General features: G+C 43.2%; 1 long non-coding RNA gene across 1 annotated transcript; it reads right to left on the reverse strand.

Annotated features, from left to right (window-relative positions):
- Window positions 1-61: 61 nt before the first annotated feature.
- On the reverse strand, window positions 62-7,825 carry LOC144889377 (uncharacterized). The gene is made up of 2 exons (XR_013621712.1): window positions 7,361-7,825; window positions 62-388 (listed from the first exon to the last, which is right to left on the reverse strand). It is a non-coding gene; the product is annotated as an uncharacterized LOC144889377 (long non-coding RNA).
- Window positions 7,826-14,820: the final 6,995 nt, after the last annotated feature.

Raw genomic sequence — 14,820 nt, forward strand, 5'->3', positions numbered from 1 at the left:
CGATTGCTAAAAACAATCGGAAATCAAACTTTAACTTCAAATAAAAACTCGTACATACATGACGGGTAAAACAGAGTTGTACTTAAGTTCACAACATATGACCCTGAAGGCAGAAGTTAAAAGCAGTATTGAAAATGGAATCAAAATACATTTCTGAAAAGGTAACCAACAAAGTAAAATGGATTTAATCTTTTCTATAGTTAACTTTTTCATCCTGAAATGATGGGTTCCTTTTGATGGAAGGAGAAAAGAAAAAAATGAAACAATGGAGCATGAATGGGAATATAGTCTTGAATGAAAGCATGAGATCATGCATAATTGACTTGGGTAGGCCCTTACAGGTAGAGACTTGCAGCAAAGATGATGTCCCTCTTTATACGTGTAATTGCTGCGGGGGAAGGAGGGAGAAACAAAAATCAAAATATTGAAGTTAATTTAATGATTAGTCCGTTTTGTGAAAGACATACATACAAAGGAGGCACCAAGCCGCGATATGGAATCCTCCGAAGAAGAATAACATGTGAAAGTGAATGCTTCAAATGTAAAGCTCTTTTGGTGGGTAATCTGGGAATAAAACCAGATATTAGGGATATAACTTGGTATTAGGGCAGTATCATGTCAACATAGTGGACCTAAGGGGTACCTTAACACACAGCTAACCATTAACTAAATGCAACAAGGTAAAATGACGACCAACACGCTACACCAGGTGAGAGTACAGGTACTTCAGACACCCAGCCATTCTGAGATGTCATGTCAAATCATGATTCACATTCTTTGGATGATGGTCAACTTCAATTCACATTCTCACATGGATGGGCATCCCCAATTTTTTCTCTATGTAGTTGACGGTGTCCTGTGGCTATTAGGCAAGGGATGAAACAGCAGGTGCTGACATCACTGCAAGTTGCAGTTCCAGGCCTGTAGACTAATCGAGATGACTTGAAGCCTTTTTGACACAAAAGCTTGTTTGTGCACATTTGCTGTTGCAAGTCACTAATCTAGTGCAGAAACGTGTGTGTATTGAGCTTGTAGATGTAGGTGGCCCAATTGAGATGACTCTCACCAGACAACCAATGCTTGGCAACGAAGAAAACTATTGCTTGGAGCCTGCAACTTCGTGTATAGAAGACACAAATCACACGCACCAATCTCAAACTTAATACAACAGCTCATCTTCAGGAACTTTCACCCTACATTAGTATAATTAATGATATACCCACCCTCAGCACAATGAGTTGCTGATGGAGATCTGGTAGAAAACAAATAAATATACCTTTTACACACTACCAATAAATCATCCAGCATCGATTTCATAGGAATAACTTAGTAAAGCAAAGGAGAATGCAACAACAGAATCATGATGCTGAAGTTGCAATGTCAGTCTCAAAGCAGATCACTTATCGATAATGTTAAAATGTTGGACGGGAAGCGCTTGGAAGGAGCATGCTCGTTTGCCCCAAATTTGCTGGGTAAAATAAGGTAAACATTCCAAGAAAAACGTTCAATTCCTAATCAATTTGATGCAAACAGATGAAATACGGCCACTTTCATTCAGCGAGCCGAGTGAATAGCATGACATGACGTCACGTGGAACAGAAAAGCCCTGACGTCAATCCCTCATGTGAATGCTACACTATTTTTCATACATGTACTTTGTGACTGCTCATTTACGATCTGAAACAACTTTCTTATTTTCTTCTTCCTCTTTAAAAAATAAACGATAGCGACGTCGATGGCACGCCATCGCAAATCCCCACGCTTATCAGGAATGACCCAATATCAAAATATCGTTTTCATCCATGTGACCCTAAGTACGCACCCCCTGGGGGCAAGAACCAGGGATCAATCCCCAAAAAATCGTTACATATTTCATACATCCCCAATGTTGTTTATATAACTATAAAGTTTCATTTTTATTTTTAATATGTTTTAAAATGTGCCTGCAATTGAATTATTCGGTATTTGACCGTTTGACCCTACCTGAGGGTGTATATTATACTGTTCTCTCACCCTCTTGTTAAGTATTGATCATAACTACCAATTCCTGCACAATCATTTAGGAGGAGACAGCGTTATGGACAGAAACACAGACAGCAATTACAATCGCTTTTTACGGCGTAGCCCATCGGGCAGAGCCATCTAGAACAGTGTTTGTCCGTCCGTATGTATGTATGTATGAATGTCCCCTCAAACGTATACCAATCAGAGCTGAGAATCTGGTCACATGACAGGGTGATCTGATTACGTCTGATGCCGTTACGGCGGTGCGGCGGCTGACTCTCCACACACCGCCATTTTGATTTGTATGCAGTTCATGCCGAACATATCGTCGAACCTGTCATATATCACAATCGCCATGCTCTACCTTTACGTTTTTCATTCAGTGTGAAACACAAACAAACGGATTGTTAAAATGACCATCAAATATCGAAAGCATCGGCGTTACGTCTCTTCCAACAACACAGTACGTATCCAACCCTTGTGAGGTATAATCTAGATTACAGTAGATCTTCGCTCGGTTCTGTAAGTAAAACTTACCTCATGGATGTCTGGATTCATCCAAATTTCTTTGTTTAATGTTATAAACAGCATTAGTGAGGTTTGAAAAGCTAATCATGTGTGTTTGTGGTTTATAATATTTTACAAGCCTGGCTACGCCGCTGTTAGACTTTTGGTCTTGTTTTTTTTCAAAATGCATGGGGAGAACAAGCGACCCTGCTATGTGGCACCTTACCACTTCAGCCTCCGTTTTATGTGCAAACAATTTCTTTACTACAACTGCCAGAGTGCTGACCTTTGATAAATTACATTCTGATGAAAGAAACCAACAAAATTAATCACATCCCATCCTGGCTACAAGGACATCAAAGACCCTGGTGTGTATAAATGAAATAATCACATTCATTATTTACTTATGGCCATTTCACCAGGTCCCTTGCTAGTTTCTTTGAAAACCCTTTGGTTACGATTTGGCTCCCTCGCAGCATTTTTTAATGATGCTGTTATGACACATAGCGATAAGGGATTTGATATGATATAGCCATCCTCAGATGCCATGGCAGTTTTGAGCACTGTGTATTGGCTGTACCGTTCAACAATTGCTTGTGCTGTGAAGCTCCAACAAATGCCAAAAAGAAGTGTTGTTGCGGCTCTGCAAAATGGCTGCCACGATTGTGTGCTGCTTCCCGCTCACCGCAGCTTTGGATCAAATGTTTGCGCACACTCGTTACTCGATTTGTCAGTATTGTGATGCACTTCCAACCGGATCACTTCGACCCGCTTTGGGAAAGAGCCTGAAAGGAATTGGGTTCGGCTTTACTTGGCAGCCAGTGCATGTGGGCTAAATAATCGTGGCAACACAGTATCAGGGACAGCTGGATTTCCCAGTCGGGTTGAGTGATGCATGGAAACGAGGCACAAGATTAAAGTCCCGTGTCAACCTCGATCTGTCAGCCTTGAAGTACTCATGATTGATGTGGACAGGTCATTTCCTTTGTACAAATGGCACACGACTACCGAAATGTGTCCTCCACGGAAAGTTAAATCTGGGAAAGTGTTCCGTAAGTTGATAAAGAAACGTTAACAGGGATACATTGTAACACTCGTTGACGAGTGGGGGTTGGCCCCAAACACCTGAGGTAATGGCCCAAGAGTGCTCCGTTGCAGATTCACCATTCACGAGGCAGTCAAAATATTTAAGAGCTGATGCCTGTGGTCTTTCAAAGTGAGTAGATAAGCGAGAAAGAGTGCTTGCTTCCTTGCACCAAAGGGTAGCCGCTGATCTGGGCGCATATGTCTTGCACGTGGATACATGGCACTGTGTATTGGTCTAATTAGTCATATGCACACACAGAAAAGTGAATCCATAGACTTTTCCTTTTCCTTTCAGGGAAGTCATTGTTGATGAAAAATAATAAATATTTTTTTTTTTAAAGACTAAGACTAAGACTAAGACTACTACTGCAACTACTACTACTACCCCTCAGTTTACTCAGTTGTGCAGTCAACTGCATCATTTGGCAATGAAAACCCACAACCATTTATCTCCATCACCAAAGATAGACAGCGGTTATGTACTCACCCTTATTTGTAATGTTTGTCTGTGACCAGGATATCTCAACAATTGTGGGTGAGTTTGGACAAAATTTGGTGGGCATGTCGGGTGTGTGACAAGGACAATTTATTCGATTTTGGTGAAGATCCAGATCCGGATACGAGAATTTTAATGCGATTCTTCACCACTGAGAGATGCGACCAAAAAAAATCGATATGCGACACGATATTAAAAAAAGTTAAAGACAGATTCAAACGAAACTTGGTGGACGAGTTGGGCAGCTGCCTAGAACAAGCAGATCAGATTTTGATTAAGGTCTGGATTCAGATCCGGCCTGTTAGTGGGATACAAAACAAACTGTTCAGCCTGGCAGAGGTGTGCGCTTTACCGAGTGCCGTTCTAGTTCATGCTGTGTTACTCTATATTCGGCTCAAGCTTCAAGGAACTCGAGGTTCATGGGTGCAAAATTGATACAAATGATACAAAATACAAATTTGAAGTCAAATAAAAAAACGGTTATCGGCAACAATTAAGCCCAATACCACACTAACTTCCTGCCAAGTGATCCAGATGTATATTATTATAAGCTTTCTGCACTTTCAACACATGCCATCAATGCAGAATGCAACTGAATGGAATCTACTCAAAGAAATGGGGCAAATCTGGACCAATAGACAAAGCTTTGAGGACTGTGCATTTGCTGTATCGTTCAACGATCCATTGTGCTGTGAAATTCCAACAATTGACAAAAAGGTAAATGACACAACCACGTTACAATTTAGTAATGCGTTGCACATGAAGTGTGCAACATGCATTACAAAGTGACCTTTTATCATTGCAGGGCAGTTGTATGGTACAGGAAATATTTACACAATGCCGTATGGCCAGGACTCAAATGGTTATGCTATTCCACAAAACAAAGAAATATGCACACGCATGCAAAAAGACTCCCAGCGATCTTGTTCTACCCACATTAATCAAACCTCAATGACAAGTTACTTTGTTCTCCATCCCTGTTCATTCATTCATTTGCTTGTGTCCACCTGTCACCCTGCTACCTCCTCACTATCAGTATATTGCCGTTTAACCCTCTGCCACCTCAATCTCAAATGATCCAAGATTTGGCTCCATAATTAAAACAAGCGTTACGCCTAGGTACCCCGTCATTGAAGTGATGCGAGTTGACAAAGTGGAAAACGCAAGGCGGCCATCTTGGATTTTGACGTGGCGACCCAATTTTCAATAACGTTCTCCCTGATGCGTAGATACACCCACACACCAGATTAGAAGTGAGTAGTTCGTTTATTTTTCAAGATATTTCGCTCACAAGGTTCAGACATATATATGGTGGCGGCCATCTTGGATTTTGACGTGGCGACCCAATTTTCAATAGCGTTCTTACTTATGCCTGGATACACCCACACACCAGATTAGACGTTGGTACTTCGCTTATTTTTCAAGATATTCCGCTCACAAGGTTCAGACATACATGGCGGCGGCCATCTTGGATTTTGACGTGGGTTGCACCCACACAGAAAATTAGAATTCGGTGCTTCGCTTACGCACACACGGACGAACGTTCGCACGCACGCACACACGGAAGCACGCACGCACGCACACACACACACGGACGGAGGGGAAAACCATAGACCCCCTTTCGTTCCGCGGTGCGACGGGGGACAAATAAAATAAAAGAGCTCATGATGCTGGGACATCCGAATGAAATGTTTAAAAATTTCCTGAAAATAGAGTTAAAACACTATAACCAACTAACACCGACACGCTAACACCGACACGCTAACACCGACACGCTAACACCGACACGCTAAGACCGACACGCTAAGACCGACACGCTAATACCGACACGCTAAGACCGGCACGCTAAGACCGACACGCTAAGACCGACACGCTAAGACCGACACGCTAAGACCGGCACGCTAAGACCGACACGCTAAGACCGACACGCTAAGACCGACACGCTAAGACCAACACGCTAAGACCAACACGCTAACACCAACACGCTAACACCAACACGCTAACACCAACACGCTAAGACCAACACGCTAAGACCAACACGCTAAGACCAACACGCTAACACCAACACGCTAACACCAACACCAACACGCTAACACCAACACACTAACACCAACACGCAAGCACCAAAACAAACACCAACACCAACGCACCCAGACGCACCCAGACACACACAGACACACCCAAACACACCCAGACACACACAAACACCCAGACACACACAAACATACCCAGACACACCCAGACAAACACACCCAGACACACAAACACACCCATACACACAAACACAGCCAGACACACACACACACAAACACACCCAGTCACACACACACAAACACACCCAGGCACACACACAAACACACAAATACACCCAGACACACGCAAATACACCCAGACACACGCAAATACACCCAGACACACGCAAATACACCCAGACACACGCAAATACACCCAGACACACGCAAATACACCCAGACACACGCAAATACACCCAGACACACGCAAACACACCCAGACACAAATACACCCATACACACACAAACACCCAGACACACACACAAACACACCCAGACACACGCAAACACACCCAGCCACACACAAACACACCCAGCCACACACAAACACACCCAGCCACACACAAACACACCCAGCCACACACAAACACACCCAGCCACACACAAACACACCCAGCCACACACAAACACACCCAGCCACACACAAGTTAATTTCCCCAAAGAGAGCTCAAAACATATGTTTGGCTATACCAGGATTGCCTCTCATTCTGGATTGCTATCCTTGAATTGAGCTGCAACAGATTATGGAATCTTTCATTTAATTAAATCCTTTCAACATTCAAATCGCGCATTGCAATTATGGTAAAAGTAATCAAAAGATAAACGGCAAAGGAATAACGAAATCACCCCAGTGTGTCCTTTGTAATAGCAATATCATAAAATAGTAATTTTAATACGATTTCTGCAAACTAAACAAAGGTACAAGAAAAAAAAATTACGAGCATGTACACAAAGTACTTCACCACCTCTTTACTTACATATTTATGTCATGGTTCAGAGTTGAACAAATTGGACTCGAAGAAAACGAATGGACATTAAATTGAAGTAATGAAGATCAACCAAAATGCAATTAGACACCAAACAACACATTTCCAGCACACTTATCAAATGAAAATATTAATAAACCAAAACCGACCATTAAAGCTTAAGTGAGCCATCTCAAACTTAGCCCAGCCTCGCCTGGCTTTCCACTTACCGTCTGCAAACCTGTTTTCCAGCTCTGTGTTTCCGATGGCCTTCGCTGCTTGGCACATCTGCCTGAGAAGCTCTTCAAGCCGCCGCATACAGCGAATCACACTGCCTGGAAACATGGAAGTGGTACGACACAAAAACACTCGCCATCAGACATTGTCTGGAGTGTCCAACTGGAACGTTTGTGTTTGTTTGTCATGCGTTGTGGAGTTTCATTATAGGAGTATTAAAGCTGTCCACATCTAGGCAATAAGTTATGTAAGCAAATCACCCTTAAAAATCATGCAACTAACAGCTTTGCCCATTTCAATTTTATGACACAATGTCATGTCAAGAAAAAAAATGTAATAATGTAAAAAAAAACAAAAAATGTAAAAATGTAAACAACAGGCCACCAACCAATATAGAAAGTGAGCAATGGGCCGGGCCTTGTGGTTCCTCCGTACTTGTGAGATACCAATAATGATAAGACTTAGAAAGTGAGCAATGGGCCGGGCCTTGTGGTTCCTCCGTACTTGTGAGATACCAATAATGATAAGACTTAAGACACAAACAGACTTGGCATTTAATATGGAATATTTTTTTTGTGGGGGTGAACTTACTTTTCAAGATGTCTTAGAACCAAAAGTTCATTGGAATTATGTTGAAATTATTCTAGTTTTTGTTAATGTGACCTTTAAAAGAAACAAAAACCACATTTGACATTTCGAAACAAATAAATTGATCCTTGAAAGTGATGTAAACTGATATCGAACTCAATTTATGGACAGTACTGTGTTAAACTTCTGTACGTTTTCCAGAAGTATCTCTTTATTTTGCACATTAGCCAAATTTTTTGTTTTACAAAAACAAAAGTAAAATTACGACTGGGATTACGGACAATAAAATTACGGTTCACTACTTCGTGTAACCCCCACGAGCATTCAGGAGAGCACGTACACGTTGAGGCATGCTGTTCACGAGATTTGCCAAGGTTTGCACAGGAATCGCTTGCCAAACAGTGACAATAGCCTGCTGCAATTCACGCACAGAGGTCGGCTGCTGGTCCAAGTGGTCGATTTGACGCGTTAATTCTGCCCACAAGTTCTCTATCGGATTCATATCCGGGGACATGACAGGCCACTCCATATGCTCTACACCACGGTCAGCAAGAAAGTGTTGGATCATGCGAGCACGATGAGGCCGTGCATTGTCATCTTGGAAGACAAAGTTTCCTCGAAAGGCTGCACGAGCAAATGGAAGCAATGTTTCTTCCAGAATGCCCCTGTACTTGAACTGGTTCAGGTTTCCATTCAGAACAACCAGGTTAGTTTTGCCCCCTGCATGAAAAGCAGCCCAAACGGTCACCCCCACCACCTCCAGCTTGGACTCTTGGCACTATACAATCTTTGTTGTAGGCTTCATGCACTTGTCTGCGCATTCGGACACGGCCATCTTGACGATAGACCAGAAATCTAGACTCATCACTGAAGATCACGTGATTCCAGTGTCCTGGCTGCCATTGACGGTGCTCTCTGGCCCACTGCAATCGGCGCTGGCGGTGTTGGCTGGTCAGACGTGGCTTTCTCAGGGGACGCCTGGCAGGATAGCCTGCTTGAACCAGTCGTTGGTTGACTAGCCTTCTGGATACAGGCACATTTGTCAGTTGCTGCCACTCAGCCCTAAGCCGATTAGCTGACTTGGTACGGCCATTGCGGACTAACCGGTGCAGCTGGCGATCATCCCTCCTTGTGGTTCTGCGGGGACGTCCTGGCCTCGGTATTGGAGTAGGGACACCCCTCTGAGCATTTCGTTTCAGGATCTTTGACACCTGATCTTGAGTGATGCCATACTGCCGAGCAATAGCACGCTGTTTCATGCCGTAATTTCCTAAAGCCACCACTCCATGACAAACAGCATTGTCGAGTTGACGGACCATCTCCAGAGGAAGCGGCAATAACTTTTGGAGACGTGCAGCAGTTGTTTTCTACTAATACAGAACGCAACAACCCTTGTATACCCGACTGTGAAGCCAATCATCAAATGCACCTGTCCGTACATTTTGCCACGCCACCTGTGATATAATCCTGTTGTTGACTTCTTGCTGCGACAGACAATCATGGTTCTTTTAACAAATAAATCACCAAAGTGTAAAAGAAACGAACCAGATTGATATACTGAGTTAAGAAAGTAAACCCAATTCAAGAAAAGAAAAAAAATTCCATATTAAATGCCAAGTCTGTATATATACCAACACGTTAGCATATATAGTGATGACTCCTATATATATATATATCTATATATATATACTGTATCTGTGCAGCATCTGTCTTGTCCTGTGTTGTCTTGTGTTGTTGTCTCATCACTGAACTACTTTCTCCAACTTTTGTGAAATCGTACCAAACTTCTGGTATGCACATATCTCTCCCGTCGGTATGTCCTAAGGGTATTTTAAAAAAATTAAAATTCCAAATTTTTTATTTATTTATTTTTTGGAATTTTTGGGGGAAAAATGTTTTTTTTCAACTTCAATTGTTTATAAAATGTGATATCACGTATATTACAAATACATTTGTGCAAAATAATTGTTTGAATTATGATTGGTTTAAACCATGACAAAACGGCAACTCGGGTACAGTCATTTATCTATATATCTACACATCTGGGCAGTCTGTGTTGTCACTTAACGACTCCCTCAAACTTTTGTTTCCGTGGTTGTGAAGTGTTTTTAATAACGTTGTGGTGGTTTAGAATCACGTGGTGGTGAGGTATTTTGAATTACGTGATGGTGAGGTGTTTTTAAATGGCGTGGTGGTGAGGTGTTTTTAAATCACATGGTGGTGAGGTGTTTTTAAATCACATGGTGGTGAGGTGTTTTTAAATAACATGGTGGTGAGGTGTTTTTAAATCACATGGTGGTGAGGTGTTTTGAATTACGTGGTGGTGAGGTATTTATAATTACGTGGTGGTGAGGTGTTTTTAATTATGTGGTGGAGAGGTGTTTTGAATTAGTTGGTGATGAGGTGTTTTGAATTACGTGGTCGTGAGGGGGTTTTTAAATGACGTGGTGGTGAGGTGTTTTTAATATTGTGGCTGTGAGGTGTTTTCGTTACGTGTTTTATGGCTGTGAGGTGTTTTTAATTTCGTGGTGGTGAGGTGTTTTTATTACGTGTTTTATGGCTGTGAGGTGTTTTTAAGTTCGTGGTGGTGAGGTGTTTTTATTTCGTGTTTTATGGCTGTGAGGTGTTTTTATTACGTGTTTTATGGCTGTGAGGTGATTTTATTATGTGTTTGATGGCTGTGAGGTGTTTTTAATTTTGTGGTGGTGAGGTGTTTTAATTACGTGTTTATGGCTGTGAGGTGTTTTTAATTTCGTGGTGGTGAGGTGTTTTTATTTCGTGTTTTATGGCTGTGAGGTGTTTTAATTATGTGTTTTATGGCTGTGAGGTGTTTTTAATTTTGTGGTGGTGAGATATTTTTATTACGTGTTTTATGGCTGTGAGGTGATTTTATTACGTGTTTTATGGCTGTGAGGTGTTTTTATTATGTGTTTTATGGCTGTGAGGTGTTTTAATTACGTGTTTTATGGCTGTGAGGTGTTTTTAACTTTGTGGTGGTGAGATATTTTTATTACGTGTTTTATGGCTGTGAGGTGATTTTATTACGTGTTTGATGGCTGTGAGGTGTTTTTAATTTCGTGGTGGTGAGGTGTTTTTATTCCGTGTTTTATGGCTGTGAGGTGTTTTTATTATGTGTTTTATGGCTGTGAGGTGTTTTTATTACGTGTTTTATGGCTGACAGGTGTTTTTATTACGTGTTTGATGGCTGTGAGGTGTTTTTAATTTTGTGGTGGTGAGGTGTTTTTATTTCGTGTTTTATGGCTGTGAGGTGTTTTTAATTTCGTGGTGGTGAGGTATTTTTATTACGTGTTTTATGGCTGTGAGGTGTTTTAATTACGTGTTTTATGGCTGTGAGGTGTTTTTAATTTTGTGGTGGTGAGGTGTTTTTATTTCGTGTTTTATGGCTGTGAGGTGTTTTTAATTTTGTGGTGGTGAGGTATTTTTATTACGTGTTTTATGGCTGTGAGGTGTTTTTATTACGTGTTTTGTGGCTGAGGTGTTTTTAATTTTGTGGTGGTGAGGTGTTTTTATTTCGTGTTTTATGGCTGTGAGGTGTTTTTATTACGTGTTTTATGGCTGTGAGGTGTTTTTATTACGTGTTTTATGGCTGTGAGGTGTTTTTATTACGTGTTTTATGGCTGTGAGGTGTTTTTATTACGTGTTTTATGGCTGTGAGGTGTTTTTATTACGTGTTTTATGGCTGTGAGGTGTTTTTTTTTCGTGGTGGTGAGGTGTTTTTATTACGTGTTTTATGGCTGTGAGGTGTTTTTATGACGTGTTTTATGGCTGTGAGGTGTTTTTATTATGTGTTTGATGGCTGTGAGGTGTTTTTAATTTTGTGGTGGTGAGGTGTTGTTATTGCGTGTTTTATGGCTGTGAGGTGTTTTTATTACGTGTTTGATGGCTGTGAGGTGTTTTTAATTTTGTGGTGGTGAGGTATTTTTAATTTTGTGGTGGTTAGGTGTTTTCATTACGTGTTTTATGGCTGTGAGGTATTTTAAATTACTTGGTGGTGAGGTGTTTTGAATTACTTGGTGGTGAGGTGTTTTGAATTACGTGGTGGTGAAGTGTAATCGTCCCAAACTTCTAGTCTGCACCTACCCCTCCCCTATGTGTGTGCTGAGGGGATCTTTCTTGAAAAAAAAAACATTCAACCTAAATCTTCAACCTAAATTGCCTATAAAAATGTAATATCACAAACAACAAATATATTTGTGCAAAGTAATTGTTTGTATTATGATTGGTGTAAAGCATGACAACACAGCAACGCAGGTACAGTCATTAGCCTCAGCTAAAATAAGCCCGTTCGTCAGTATCGACGCTTGGTGAGGCGAGCACAGTGAGCCGAGCCAAGCTAGTATATACAGACTTGGCATTTAATATGGAATATTTTTTTGTGGGGGTGAACTTACTTTTCAAGATGACTTGGAACCAAAAGTTCATTGGAATTATGTTGAAATTATTCTCGATTTTGTTAATGTGACCTTTAAAAGAAACAAAAACCACATTTGACATTTCGAAACAAATAAATTGATCCTTGAAAGTGATGTAAACTGATATGGAACTCCATTCACGGACAGTACTGTGTTAAACTTCTATACGTTTTCCAGAAGTATCTCTTTATTTTGCACATTAGCCAAAAAAAATTTCAACAAAAACAAAAGTGAAATCATGACTGGGATTACGGACAGTAAAATTACAGTTCAGTACTTCGTGTAACCCCCACGAGCATTCAGGAGAGCACGTACACGTCGAGGCATGCTGTTCACGAGATTTGCCAAGGTTTGGACAGGAATTGCTTGCCATGCAGTGACAATAACCTGCTGCAATTCACGCACAGAGGTCGGCTGCTGGTCCAACTTGTCGATTTGACGCGTTAATTCTGCCCACAAGTTCTCCATCGGATTCATATTCACATCCTGTTTACCATGTTGACGCTTTTGTTTTGTGACATAATCCTGTCTTTATTTAGCACACTCTATTCACTATGTGACCTGTCATTCAAAGAGGACTAGTGAAAGTACACATTTTCACAAACACGCATAGAAAAATCAAATATTACAAACTTCAAACTTTCTTGTATTTTGACTGGCAGCAGTAATCGGCGTTGAACCTACCTTAGTAACGTAATTGACGATCATTCATCATTGTATCCCGCAACCCCAAAGTAATATAAAGATTACGTCCCGTTGATATGACAGTTTTTCAATGCACAAATTTTTCTGTTACTGTGTATCAACCGCACCCCCTTTTTTAGGGTTTTCCCGGCGCTAAAAAACCGCGATTGATACACCGGAAAATACGGTATATATATATATATATGAATTATGATTGGTTTAAACCATGACAAAACGGCAACTCGGGTACAGTCATTTATCTATTTATCTACACATCTGGGCAGTGTCTGTGTTGTCACTTAACGACTCCCTCAAACTTTTGTTTCCGTGGTTGTGAAGTGTTTTTAATAACGTTGTGGTGGTTTAAATGGACTGCATATATATATACTAGCTGAGGTACCCGGCTTCGCCCAGGTTGAATAAGAAGAACATGTATATTTTAGAGCAATATCACAGTACATTTCCTACATGACGTTTTGTCAATTTTCAATTTCTCAAAACCTCTTGGTATACAACATTTCTGGTTTTCTTACTTGGTGCCAAGACATAAAGATTGCTTGGTTTTCCAACCCTCGAGCAGCCCACGTACAGCTGGCCATGGGAAGTACCCGGCATTGCCGGGCGGGGGAAGGGAGGGGAAGGGGAAGGGGAGGGGAACGGGGGGGGAGGGGAGTTGAGGGTGGGGAGGGGAGAAGAGGGGGGGAGGGGAGAAGAGGGGGGAGGGGAGAAGAGGGGGGAGGGGGAGGAGGAGAGGAGAGAAGAGGGGGGAGGGGAGAAGAGGGGGGAGGGGAGAAGAGGGGGGAGGGGAGAAGAGGGGGGAGGGGGAGGAGGAGAGGAGAGAGAAGAGGGGGGGGGTGGGGAGGGGGAGGGGCAAGGGGGGAGGGGAGTGGGGAGGGGGAGGGGAGAAGGGGAGGGGGAGGGTGGAGGGGGAGGGTGGAGGGGAGGGGCATGGGGGGAAAGGGAGGGGGAGGGAGAAAGGGGGAGGGGGAGGGTGGAGGGGGGAGGGAGAAAGGGGGAGGGGGAGGGGGAGGGTAGGGGGAGGTGGGAGGGGGAGGGGGAAGGGGGGAAGGGGAAGGGGGGAGGGGAGAAGGGGAAGGGGGGAGGGGGATGGGGAATGGGGGGAGGGGGATGGGAGGAGAAGGGGGAGGGGAGGGGGGAGGGGAGAGGGGAGGAGGGGAGGTGGTAGGGTGGAGGGGAGGGGGAGGGGAGGAGGTAGGGGGAAAGGGAGGGGCATGGGGGGAAGGGAGGGGGAGGGGGGAGGGGGAAGGGAGGGGGAGGGGGGAGGGGGGAAGGGAGGGGGAGGGGGGAGGGGGGAAGGGAGGGGGAGGGGGAGGGGAGAAGATAGGGTGGAGGGGAGGGGGTAGGGTGGGAGGGGAGGGGGGAGGGGAGAAGGGGAGGGGGTAGGGTGGAGGGGGTAGGGTGGAGGGGGTAGGGGAGAAGTGGAGGGGGGGAGGGGGAGGGGAGAGGGGGGAGGGGGAGGGAGAGGGGGGGAGTGGGACGGGGAGGGGGAAGGGGGGAGGGGGGAGGGGGGAGGGGGAGGGGGGAGGGGAGGAGATGGGGGAGAGGGGGGAGGGGATGGGGAGGGGGGAACGGCTAGCTTGGCAAGCGATAGCAGGCTTTTTACTTTTATTTTTACCTCAATGAGGGCTATATATATAGTCCGTGCTTGGAGCCTTCAAGTTCAACATAAAGTTTTTTTTATGAAAAATAATGCAGATGCATAACAATCCACCAATGCAAGTTCAGAA

This window comes from Myxine glutinosa, unplaced genomic scaffold (assembly GCF_964187855.1).
Source record: "Myxine glutinosa unplaced genomic scaffold, kmMyxGlut1.1 SCAFFOLD_3264, whole genome shotgun sequence".
Taxonomy (NCBI): domain Eukaryota; kingdom Metazoa; phylum Chordata; class Myxini; order Myxiniformes; family Myxinidae; genus Myxine; species Myxine glutinosa.